The following is an 11,253-nucleotide window of genomic DNA, read 5'->3' as shown; positions in this document are numbered from 1 at the left end:
GTGGCTGCCCCCTCGCCAGTCACACAACCCACCTTCATGGGAAACCAGGGCTACACCATTTCTACAGGACCTACTTCTGGGTCAAGGTTTCCTATGTAGCAGATAGGATCTGCAATAGATCACTGCAATCTGTTGAAAGTCAGCCCTCCACACAAAGGTTTATAAAATAACAACAACAACAATAACAATTTAAGAAAACCAGTTTTGCCACTTCAAGGAATTTGTACTGCAAACATAGTCACAAAAACAATGGGTGAAATGATTTATGTATAAGATGATTCATGGCAAGTATAATAGCAAAAAAATGAAAATAACCTAAATATTCATGGGTTAGGGTCTGGGTTAAAAATATATGGTGGCTGGGCGCAGTGGCTCACGCCTGTAATCCTAGCCCTCTGGGAGGCTGAGGCAGGTGGATCGCTCGAGGTCAGGAGTTCGAGACCAGCCTGAGCGAGACCCCGTCTCTACTAAAAATAGAAAGAAATTATCTGGACAACTAAAAATATATATAGAAAAAATTAGCCAGGCATTGTGGTGCATGCCTGTAGTCCCAGCTACTCGGGAGGCTGAGGCAGTAGGATCGCTTAAGGCCAGGAGTTTGAGGTTGCTGTGAGCTAGGCTGATGCCACGGCACTCACTCTAGCCCGGGCAAAAAGTGAGACTCTGTCTCAAAAAAAAAACCAAAAAAAACATATATATATATATATATATATATATATATGGTACTTCATTGGAAGGACATGCAAAAAAAAATATATATATGGTACAGTTGTGAAATGGAATGTTATGAAGCTGTAAAAAGAATAAGGAAGCTTTTCTGTGTATGAAAGGCACATCCATCTTTCAACTTCACCAGAACTTATGCAGAATGTGTATAAAGAGAAATTTGAGAAACCAGGTGATGCTTTCAACCACTTTTTTTTCAAAAAGTTCTATTTTGAAATAAGTATATATTCACAGGAAGTTGCAAAGATTTAGTACAGTGAGTTCCTGTGTACCTTTCACTTAGTTTTCCCAAGGGTCACAGCTCATGGAACTATAGCACAATATCAAAACCAGGAAATTGACATTGGTACAATGTGTGTGAATAGTTCTGCGCCATTTTATCACGTGTGGAACTGGACAACTGGACAACCACCACCACAATCAAGATAACTATTCCATCACCACAGAGCTCTCCCTGGTGCAACTCCATTATGGTCACATCTGCCCTCCCTACCCACTATCCCTGCCCCTGGCAATCATTAACCGGTTCTCCATCTCTACAATTGTGTCCTTTTGAGAATACTGTATGGATGGAATCATCCAGCATGAGATTGGTTTTTTTCCCTTAGCATCACCCTTGAGATCCATGCAAATGTTTGCCTATATCAGTAATTTGTTCCTTTTTATCGTCGGATAGTATCTCATGGTATCAGTTTGTTTAATCATTCTCCTATTGTAGGACATTTTGGTTGTTTCCAGTTTGGTGCTATTACAAATAAAGCTGCTATAGACAATAATGTACAGGCTTTTGTGTGGATGTAAGTTTTCATTTTTCTGGGATAAATGCCCAGGAGTATAATTGCTAGGTTGTAGGATAAGTGTATGCTTAATTTTTTGAGAAACTGCCAGATTATTTTCCAAAGCGCTGTGCCATTTTATATTCCGAACCATAGTTTTCTTTTTATACAAAATGTTATTGAATAACTGTTAGCACAATGGCACTAGGCCAAAGGCACATGAGGATCTAAGACGCTTTTATTTTCTAGAAAAAATAAATTTAATGTATATTAGAGGAAGAAAAAACAAAGGTCAAGACTAATCTTTTTGCTGGTCCACAGATCCCATGTTTATCTTCTTGGGTTTTCAGAATGATTCCTACCTTACCATCAAGCTAACCTTTTGGAAAGCTACAACACATTGCACAGGCTACCTGGTTGTACCCTTGACCTCTGTCTTCTGCTTGCACTCTGTTCCAAGGCTCCCTGTGAAGCCCTGGCTCATTCTGGAATGTTCTACTTGCACATTTCCAATAAGAAAGTCATTTATGGTCCTTAGAGAGCCATTTCAGAACCATCCCACTGAGGGATCACTGTACCTACACATACCACCTCCAGTCCCCCAAAATTGGGCCTCCCATTGAAATTATTTTTTAATCTGTCGTTCCCCATTTCCCCTGCTTTACTTGTTAGAGCACAGGGATGAGGTCACACAGTCACACACACCTGTGTTAGGAGTGCAGGCTCCAGGGTCATGCTGCCCTTTCTGAGGTTCTCGGGCAAGTAACAACACCTGAGCCTGAATTGCCTCACCTGTACTTTGGAGGTGATAGACAACAACAATCCCAGCCAATTGGGCCATTTGGTTATTCTGCATATAGTTGTAGAGCACCTACTATGGGCCAGCCGAGGAGACAGTGGTGAACAAAGACAAGGCCCTGCCCTGAGGGAGCACCACTGAACAGAATGTGTAAGTACACAGCTCAGCCCAGGCTTTGGCGTGTGGGTAGCCTCTAAAAAGTATTAGTTGTTTTTATTGAGTCAAACTCAATACTTGTTTATGGACTTGAGTGGCATGTGAAACCAGTATTCCACATTTGGCTTAGTCTATTCTTAGCCATTGTAGTCAGACATTAATTATGAAAATTGTTAGGAGCCGTGCTGGTCTCACCGCATCACTAAAGTCAGATCAGTTGTTCACCAAGAGCACTCATTTTGTGCTTAAAACCTGGGATTAATTTCTGAATTTAATATTTTGTACATTGGCCTCAGTAAGGGTCTCTTGCAGTAAATATACAACTTTGAAGAAAGAGTCTTTATATAAGCTCATAAAAAAGTCCCTTACAGTGTGTTTAAAGGTTGATCTTTTATCAAAAGACTCCCACACAATAAGAACAATTTCATTGTTTATAAAAGACAACATATTTCATAAATACTTAATCAGAAATACAAAATTTAGCAGGGGAAACCCTTAGAGGAAATTAATTTTTTAATCCATAAAAATGCCAAAAGAAAAAGAATAGCGCTGCTGAATAAATGCAAAAATGCTCAAAAGAGGTCTGAATTTGAGGCAAACTGTTCATTATGTCAGTTGGTCAATGGGTGAACGGTCACCAGGCAAATTTGTCAGTAGAATACGTGGCTGTGGTCAGAATAGTCATCTATTCTGGGACAAAACAAACATGGCAACCATGGGCAGTTTGGCCATGTTGGGAAGGAAAAATGATTTTTTTCCTCAGCCTTTGTAAGTGTTTAGTTGGATCAGACCCCTATAACAAAAGATAGAGTAACAAGAGAAAAACAAGTTTATCAACATGTATGTTTTATACAAACATGGGAGATACCCAGGGAATGAGTTGTCCTCAAAGAATTCCCCTCATATAGCATCTTCACCAAAGAACAGCAGAGTTTTAGAGAAGTGACAAGACAAAGGAAAAGGACTTTATGTCTCTAGGGCAGGGGTGGGTAACTTGCAGCCTTAAAGCCACATGTAGCCTTCTAGGTCCTTAAGTGTGGCCTTTTGATTGAATCCAAATTTCACAGTGCAAATCCTTTTATTTTTATTAATACATTTCTCTTCATCACTTATATTTTTATTTTATTTTTAAAATACCAAAGAATAAAGTAAGTTTCAATGAAATAATCCTCCCAGACTAACTGGCACAATTAGAACATTAGTAAGCCATAAGGGCTATATTGGGGGCTACTATACTCATGATTTAGTTCAAACTTCCCCCGCCTGATTGGCAGCTCTACCACACAAGGCTGGTTGGCGAGAGTTTATGCGGGTTGAGGATGCCAGTCTGTTATCAGCTTTTGACAATGGTGCACTGTATTTCTGTTTGAAGTGGAATTTGTGAATAGTTGCACAGCTCAACAGTATTTTTTAATTGTCTGCTTAATACCCCATCATGTCAAAGACCAAGAGAATGTCGAAGGAAGAAAACAGATTTTTTAATGAGGATTGGGAATGGCAATATTATCTTGTTTCTGCAAAAGATAAGATGACTTGCTTGCTTTGTGATACTCCAGTATCAACATTAAACAAACTCAATGTTCATTGCCCTTAAAACATTCATAGGGACCACAAATATTTTAAATTAGAGGGAGAGGAACAAAAGGTTGTATTGCAGAAACTAAAAGATGAAAAGCAAAAGAAAAGACAATTCTTCAAGCAGCAATAAGACCTGGAAATAATGCCACTGAAGCAACTTATAAAGTAGCTTATATACTCAAGAAAAAAGGGAAGCCATTCAGTGATGCAGAAATTGTGAAAGAGTTCAGTGTCGAAGTTGTAGGATGCTTAGATCCTAATAACGTTTCAAAGTACAAACAACTGCCTTTTTCAAAGAGAACCATAACTGATCGGCAGCATGAATGAGCCTTCAACTTAACAGAACTTCATGCAATACTTCAAAAGGAATATATGCATTATTCTACCACTTTGGATGAATCAACTGATACTACTGGACTCGGCACAGGTTTTACACTTCATTCGAGTCATAACAGATGATTTTCTTTGCTACAAAGAGTTATTTGCTTTGGGCACTCTTGCGAACAGAACACAGGGAATAGATATCTTCAACAACTTTCAAGATAAATGTTATGAAGTTGGACTGAATTTGGTAAATTTAGTGAGTGTCTGTACAAATGGTGCACCTTCCATGATAGGAAAACATGAAGGGTTTATTGCACAGATTAAAAAAGTATTAACAGATCCAGATGCTCTCATTTCTTTTCATTGTATCTTGCATCAGCAAAATCTCTGTGCTAAAGCTACTATTTTAAGTGACACTTTGCTACAAGTTATAAGCCTTGTTAACTATATTCATGCAAATGTAACACAGCATTACCAGTTTCATAACAAGTTAATGCTGAATGGTGAGGTATGCAGTATGGATTTCCCGAATCATTCTAAAGTACATTGGTTACCTCAGGGACAGGTGTTAGCCAAAATTTTATCTCTTCGAGAACAGAGAACAGATAGTTAAATTTTATGAAAGACGGAATCAACAGTGTCAATTATTGAAAGAAGATTTCTATAGGAATGCAGCATTTCTGTGTGATGTGTCAGATGAAAATGACTTGAATATTTCTTTGCAAGGTAAAATTAAGTCTATATATGTTATGTGGCAAAAAAATCCAAGCATTTAAAAAAAGCTATCTTTTTTCAAGACACTTCTTCAAAAGGAAATTTAGAATGAACATTTTCCCCAGTTAGCAGAGGTCGTTGATGAGTAGGATGATATATGTGAATCATTTGAAGAATACACAGCTGTTACAAATCCATTAATTGGAGAATACAATGAAAAGTTCATTGACTTTGAGAATCATGACATCACACTCAAATTAGCATTTCAGACTCACCGAGTTGATATCACCAAGGCACCTAAAGAATTATAGATGGACTTGATTGAACTCTCCCTAGATGACATTTTAAAGTCATTATTTGATGCTGACATAAAGCCAATTGAAATATGGAAAAATGCAGTAGAATACCCAAGCCTTCGGCAACATGCCTGAAAAATGCTTTCTTGTTTTTCAACCACTTATTGCTGGGAATCTACATTCTCCTACCTAACCCAAATCAAGATGCTCTTAAGGTCACAAATAACTGATACCCGTCTTAGAGGATCAGCTGAAACTGCGGACCTCCACGCTGCAACCCAATATTCAAATGCTTTCTAACAAAAAGCAGACACGACAAGGTCATTAAAAGGCTAGTTAACTTTAAAATTAATACATAGTTTTCCTTTTTTTGAAATTAAGTACACAGTAGTTAGACTTTTACAAAATAATGTACATTTTTAAGTATATCTAATTGAAGTTTCTTGAACGCGGCCTTATTCGATTACAGCTAAATTAACACGGTCTTCCAACAGGAGGTTCCCCGCTCCTGCTCTAGGGGCAGCAACCTGTGGAAAGGCAAACAGATGGCAGACAAAGGCTAGCTAGTAAAGCTGTTCACGCAGGTTCCCCTGGCACCATCTCCAGGCCCAACAGGGTGTAAAGTTGTCTTCCATGGTTAACCTTTGTCCTCCCTGGTAGAAGGTGGAGCAGGATACCTTTTGGCTTTGTCAATCTGTGTCCTGCTTTTAGGCAAGTAGAGAGAGGGCAGAGAGCTGTCCTGCATCTGCTTCTTCTCAATTGCTGTCAGCTCAACAATCCTTACGCCTAAGAGGCATATTTGGGATGGCATATTCTGATCTCCCATAGGCATTACCGGTGGGAGTGTCGTATTGGCCGGGTGCAGGAGCTGGGGAGAGAGAATTTGGGGCCCTGCTCCCTGCCATGCTCCCCACACAAGCACCAGCAGCGGTTCATTGCAGTGATTGAATAGACCAGACTCCAGGGGCAGCTCGGGGACCCCCCCCCAGCAATGTGACTTTGCAAACAGTCCCTCACCTCTCCTGAGCCTGAGTCTACTCATGCATAAAACGCCAGCGTGGATTTAGATGGTAGCTGCAGGCCCTGTGGGCTCTAAGATTCCCTGAGACGTCACTGCTGTCAGAGCCCCTCCCCTGTTCTGACCTTTCCAAGAGACTTGGGCTGGAATGGAGATAAGGCGTATTATTTTTTGTTAGGCACTTGAAGACAGCCCCGACTTTGCTATAGCAAAGGTTAATGTTCTGTCATCTCAAAGATCCATTTCCCCAGGCTCTCAGAATGTAAATGTTAAGGTGATGAAAACAGTGAAGTCTAGGTTCTGGTTCATTTCAGTCGGAGCCGCTCACCTCTCCCCGTGCAACCCCGGAGCACAGGGCTCCTCTGTGGCCTGAACCTTCATAAACCTGGGTTCAGGCTGTCAGCACTGATTTAAAGAGATTTGCTTTGTTCAGTTTGCTTCTGGGAAAGAACTGACATTCACAGCAGGGTTTGGGGGTTAAGAGTGAAACCTGAGCTGGCTTCTTCCCCCCCTGGAGGGGCAGAGTGAGTCAGATGTTTGCACGGAAGGCTGTGGTGTCAAATCCACAAATTCACAGGCCTTATGCCTTCACCACTTTAAACCCGAAAGGTGTCGCAACCTAACAGTTTTAATTGCTAAACCCTAGCTGCAAACCCAAATCTCTGGATTTAAAAAGAATTGGGTGTGAAAGGCTGCGAACAGTGGCAGTTTTCTGCCAGGTGAGTTTATTTGTTCCTTTCCTCCTTCATTTGCTTCCTTGTCTGTGCCCAAGCCCACACCAAAGGCCATTTGCTGCCCTTGTGCTCTCCTGCTGCGGATGGGCCGGCGGCCTCCGCTATAGCTTTACCTTCTTTCCCTCTCCTCGCTGCAGCTGTGGGCCTTTGTGTCCACCCCAATCTCCTGGGAGCAAGCAACCTGGGAGTCTTCATACCAGCTGTGGCTGGTCTGAATCTCAGTCAACAACTCAGGTGGACAGGAAATCATGCTTTCTTTTCTAGAACTCAACTCTGAACCCAGGCCTTGGCCGTGCTAGCCTGGTGTGAACCCTCTGTCTGCAGTCTTCCCTGGGCACAGACCCCTTCCCCAGCAATGCACACATGCTGAGCCTCCCACGGTCCTGGGGGTAGAAGTGAGGCCAAGGTAGGGAGGGGTGAACCCCGCTCTGGGCATCAGTCCACATGGCTGGTCGGGGGGTCTCTAGGTCCTGCTTTCGTGGCCCCCTTGGCTCCAGGGTCCTCTGCCGCTTTCCTGCCACCCTGGAGTCCTTTCTGAGGGTGTCCCAGTGGCTGGTTATACCACTTTCCATAGGCTTCCAGACTCTGGACGGTATTCCCGGAGTCAGCTGTCTTCTTGATTGGGAGAAAGGGAGACACAGGAAGACCCGATCGTGTGGATTAACACCCTGTGGTGTGATCCAGGCCCAGAGCCGGCTCTCCCTTTTCCTCCAGCTCTGGTTTTCCATATGGGAGATGATAGACGTCTACTACTTCAAAAGGAATAATAAAGTGATAAAAAGTAATATTCTCTAACATCTGTTAGGTGTATACTAGACCTGGGATGATAGCCTTTTGAACAAAGAAGTACTATTATAATTTCCATTTTACAGATCAGGAAACTAAGGCTCAGTGAGATAAGAAACTTGCTTGAGGTCACACAGCAAGTGCTGGGAGAGCTGGGATTTGAATCTCCAGCTTCCTGACTCTAGAGTCCAAGTCCTTATTTATAAGCAGCGCTCAACTGAGTCTTAGATCCTTCAAAAACGCTGGACCTGTAAGCCTGGCGGGGGATTTTTAAATTATATTTTTGTGGTTATTCTCCTCTTGTCCTGGAGTGTGTACTATAGTCTGGCCCTCTCTCAGTGGGACCAGAAAACACAGTGCCCAGCAGGCACCTCGGCTGCCAGGCCCATGTTATGAGCTCAATAAATACTTGTTGACTGTACATCTCATAAGCGATTTTGCATTTTCAAATACTTTTGTGTCTGGTTCAGATGTGGCAGAAAAGGGAGAGGTTGCTGGCGGCATTATCTTCTCTAAAAAGTAGGAAAAGTACTTCTAATTCTGCTTTTTTTTTTTTTTAAAATTGCCTACTGAGACTCCTCCAACTCTTCCTTCATTCTAGCTTCCCAGTCAGTTCCCAGCCTAAGTCACTGTGGGGTTTTGGCTCTGACACTTGCTATTTGTGTGACCCGAGCTGGTCACCTACCTCTCTGAGCCTCCATTCCTGCTTCTGAAAATGGGAGCAATAATACTAATACAACCAGCCTCCGGGATATTGTGAAGGTACATAGTAGGTACTCCCAAGTCTAGTTCCTTCCTCTGTCAATTAAATCAATCTGATCAGAGTATTTTATCAATTTAAACTTTAAACTTAAGGTCCTTCTGAAAACTCTTTAAGTAAAGGATGCCATCCCTTTGGATGGATTTAGGGATTCTGTTTGCCAATACAGCTTAAAGCTGATGTTATCAGTAAGGAAGAAAAATGCTGACCGGAACTGGCGTAAACAATAAGAAAAGACATTATCCAAAGGTATGGGGGTTGATTCAGTGGCTCAGTGGTGGAAGGGAAGACCCAGACCTTTCTATCTCTTTTCAGCTCCCTCTAGCATAGGCTGTCTATGCCCATGGTTGCAGGTTAAAGGGAGCAGCAGGTGAAAGCATCGTCCGTAGACACAGCAACCAACATACAGAGATGGAACAGGGGCCTTTTGATCTAGTGTCCCCTTCTTAGGAGCCAAGAAATCTGTCCCAGCAATCTCCCATCAGATATATCCTCATGTTTTAATGGGCAGAATTGGGTCACGTGCTAGAGTCTAATGGGATCACTAAGAGGGAATTAAGCCAATTAGGATTTATCTCTGAGCTAGGGATGAGGAGACCGTTTTTGTAAGTCATGCTGGGGAGGATGGCTCCTGGAACAAAACCCAGGTTCCATTAGGAAAGAAAAATGGGGAGGATTATTTTGATTGTCTCCTTTTCATCCCGTTAGTGAGGGCAGGATTCCTACCCAGGGTTGCAGGGACTGAACACGATACCCAACACTGGACAGGTAAGATTGACAGCGGTTTATTGGTCACACACACCCACAGCCTGGGGAGGAGGATGCTGCATGCCACACAGGGCCATATGGGGGTTGCACTCGGGAGGAGAGTGAATGACCAGGGGCTCCAAGAGACAGGCTTTACAGTTTCAAGAAGGTGAAGGGCCCCTGAAGTCCCGCAGGAGGGAATGAGTGGCTTTTGAAATAATTCCGTGGGCTGGCAGGCAATGAAGCCTGCTACTCAGGGATAAGCAGGAACTGTACCTAGTCCCTATAATCAGAAGGGTCATCTGGCCAGGGGACCTTATTCACGGGGGCAGAGTGGGGAGGGGGACCTGTGGTTAGGCTAGTGGAAGCCCTCCCAATTTTACAGATGTCAAGGCAGCACATGATACTGAACTTTAACTTTAGGCCTTACACAGACAGGGATGAATGTGGGATACATGCATACCACCTCCCTTCCTGCTTTCCTTCCATCCACCCATCCATCCATTCATCCATCGTCTGTACGTTCCACAAAGGATCGCGGCAGCCTGAGCTCTGACTGCGTCTCTCGTCCTTAATGGAGTCTGTGGGTGGTCAGCATTACAACCAGCCCTTCTAGTCCTGTCGCCAACTCTTCACCCTTTTCAACTCTGTGCCAGTCAGTAGGTCAACTCATTGACACTGGAATGTACTTTGCTCTGCCCTACTTCTGATTTTGCTAGAACCACCCCTCTCTTCTTTGTCTGTCTAAATTCTACCCTCCCTTAAGCCAAATCCCTCATCATCCAAACACACTTTCACTTGGCTCCCTGAATTCTGGTGCTTGTCACCTCAAAGCCTTGGTGGCAGCTGCCACATGCAAGTGCGTAACCACGCACTACTGTGTGTCACTGCATCCCTGGTATCTTCTTGGTATCTTTTCTTGCCAACCTCATGACTGACTCTCTCAGGGCCAGGGCCCTGTCCTGAATCCTCATGCCTCTCACTGCAGGGTGTGGGGAAGGAACTGCACAGCACCTCACCCTGCTCCTAAGGCTCCACAGACATTTTCTGGCTCAGTTTGAATCAAAGACAGTCTCGCTCTGTTGCCCGGGTTAGAGTACCGTGGCATCAGCCTAGCTCACAGCAACCTCAAATTCCTGTGCTCAAGCAATCCTCCTGCCTCAGCCTCCCGAGTAGCTGGGACTACAGGCATGTGCCACCATGCCCGGCTAATTTTTTCTATATATATTTTTAGTTGTCCAGATAATTTCTTTCTATTTTTAGTGTAGATGGGGTCTCTCTCTCTTGCTCAGGCTGGTCTCGAACTCCTGACCTCGAGCCATCCTCCTGCCTTGGCCTCCCAGAGTTCTAGGATTACAGGCGTGAGCCACCACGCCCGGCCTCAACTTCCTTTTAAGAATATTTTTAATGTAAATACAAAAAGCAGTTTGAGTAGAATCTCTAAATGAACATTTATCTAGCATTTAGAACAGACAAGGCATTCAATAAAAAGGTGTTGAAATGGCCAACAAAACACATCAATGGCCATAAAATTCTGATTGTTATTACTTTCTTAAAGCCTTGAAAAATGTTTATTTACTTTATCGTAGTAGTTTTATTTTTATCCCCTTCCTCAAGAGAGAGAGAAAAAAGGAGTGAGAAGGGGAGAGGAAGAAAGATAGGGGAGCAAAGACAGAGAGAAGAAGCCTTATGAGCAAAACTTTTGCTATGTCAAAAATAAAGTCAGATCAAGTTAGGAAAAATTTAAAAGCTTGTTGTCACACAATAAGAGACAGTACAGAATGAGATCCTGGAGACTTCAAACCAAGTGGTAAGAAGCTCCCGATTGTTATTTTTTAA

The sequence above is a fragment of the Lemur catta genome, chromosome 18 (genome assembly GCF_020740605.2).
Source record: "Lemur catta isolate mLemCat1 chromosome 18, mLemCat1.pri, whole genome shotgun sequence".
NCBI classification, from domain to species: domain Eukaryota; kingdom Metazoa; phylum Chordata; class Mammalia; order Primates; family Lemuridae; genus Lemur; species Lemur catta.
The sequence above is the reverse complement of the archived record's forward strand: the minus strand, read 5'-3'. Positions refer to the sequence as shown.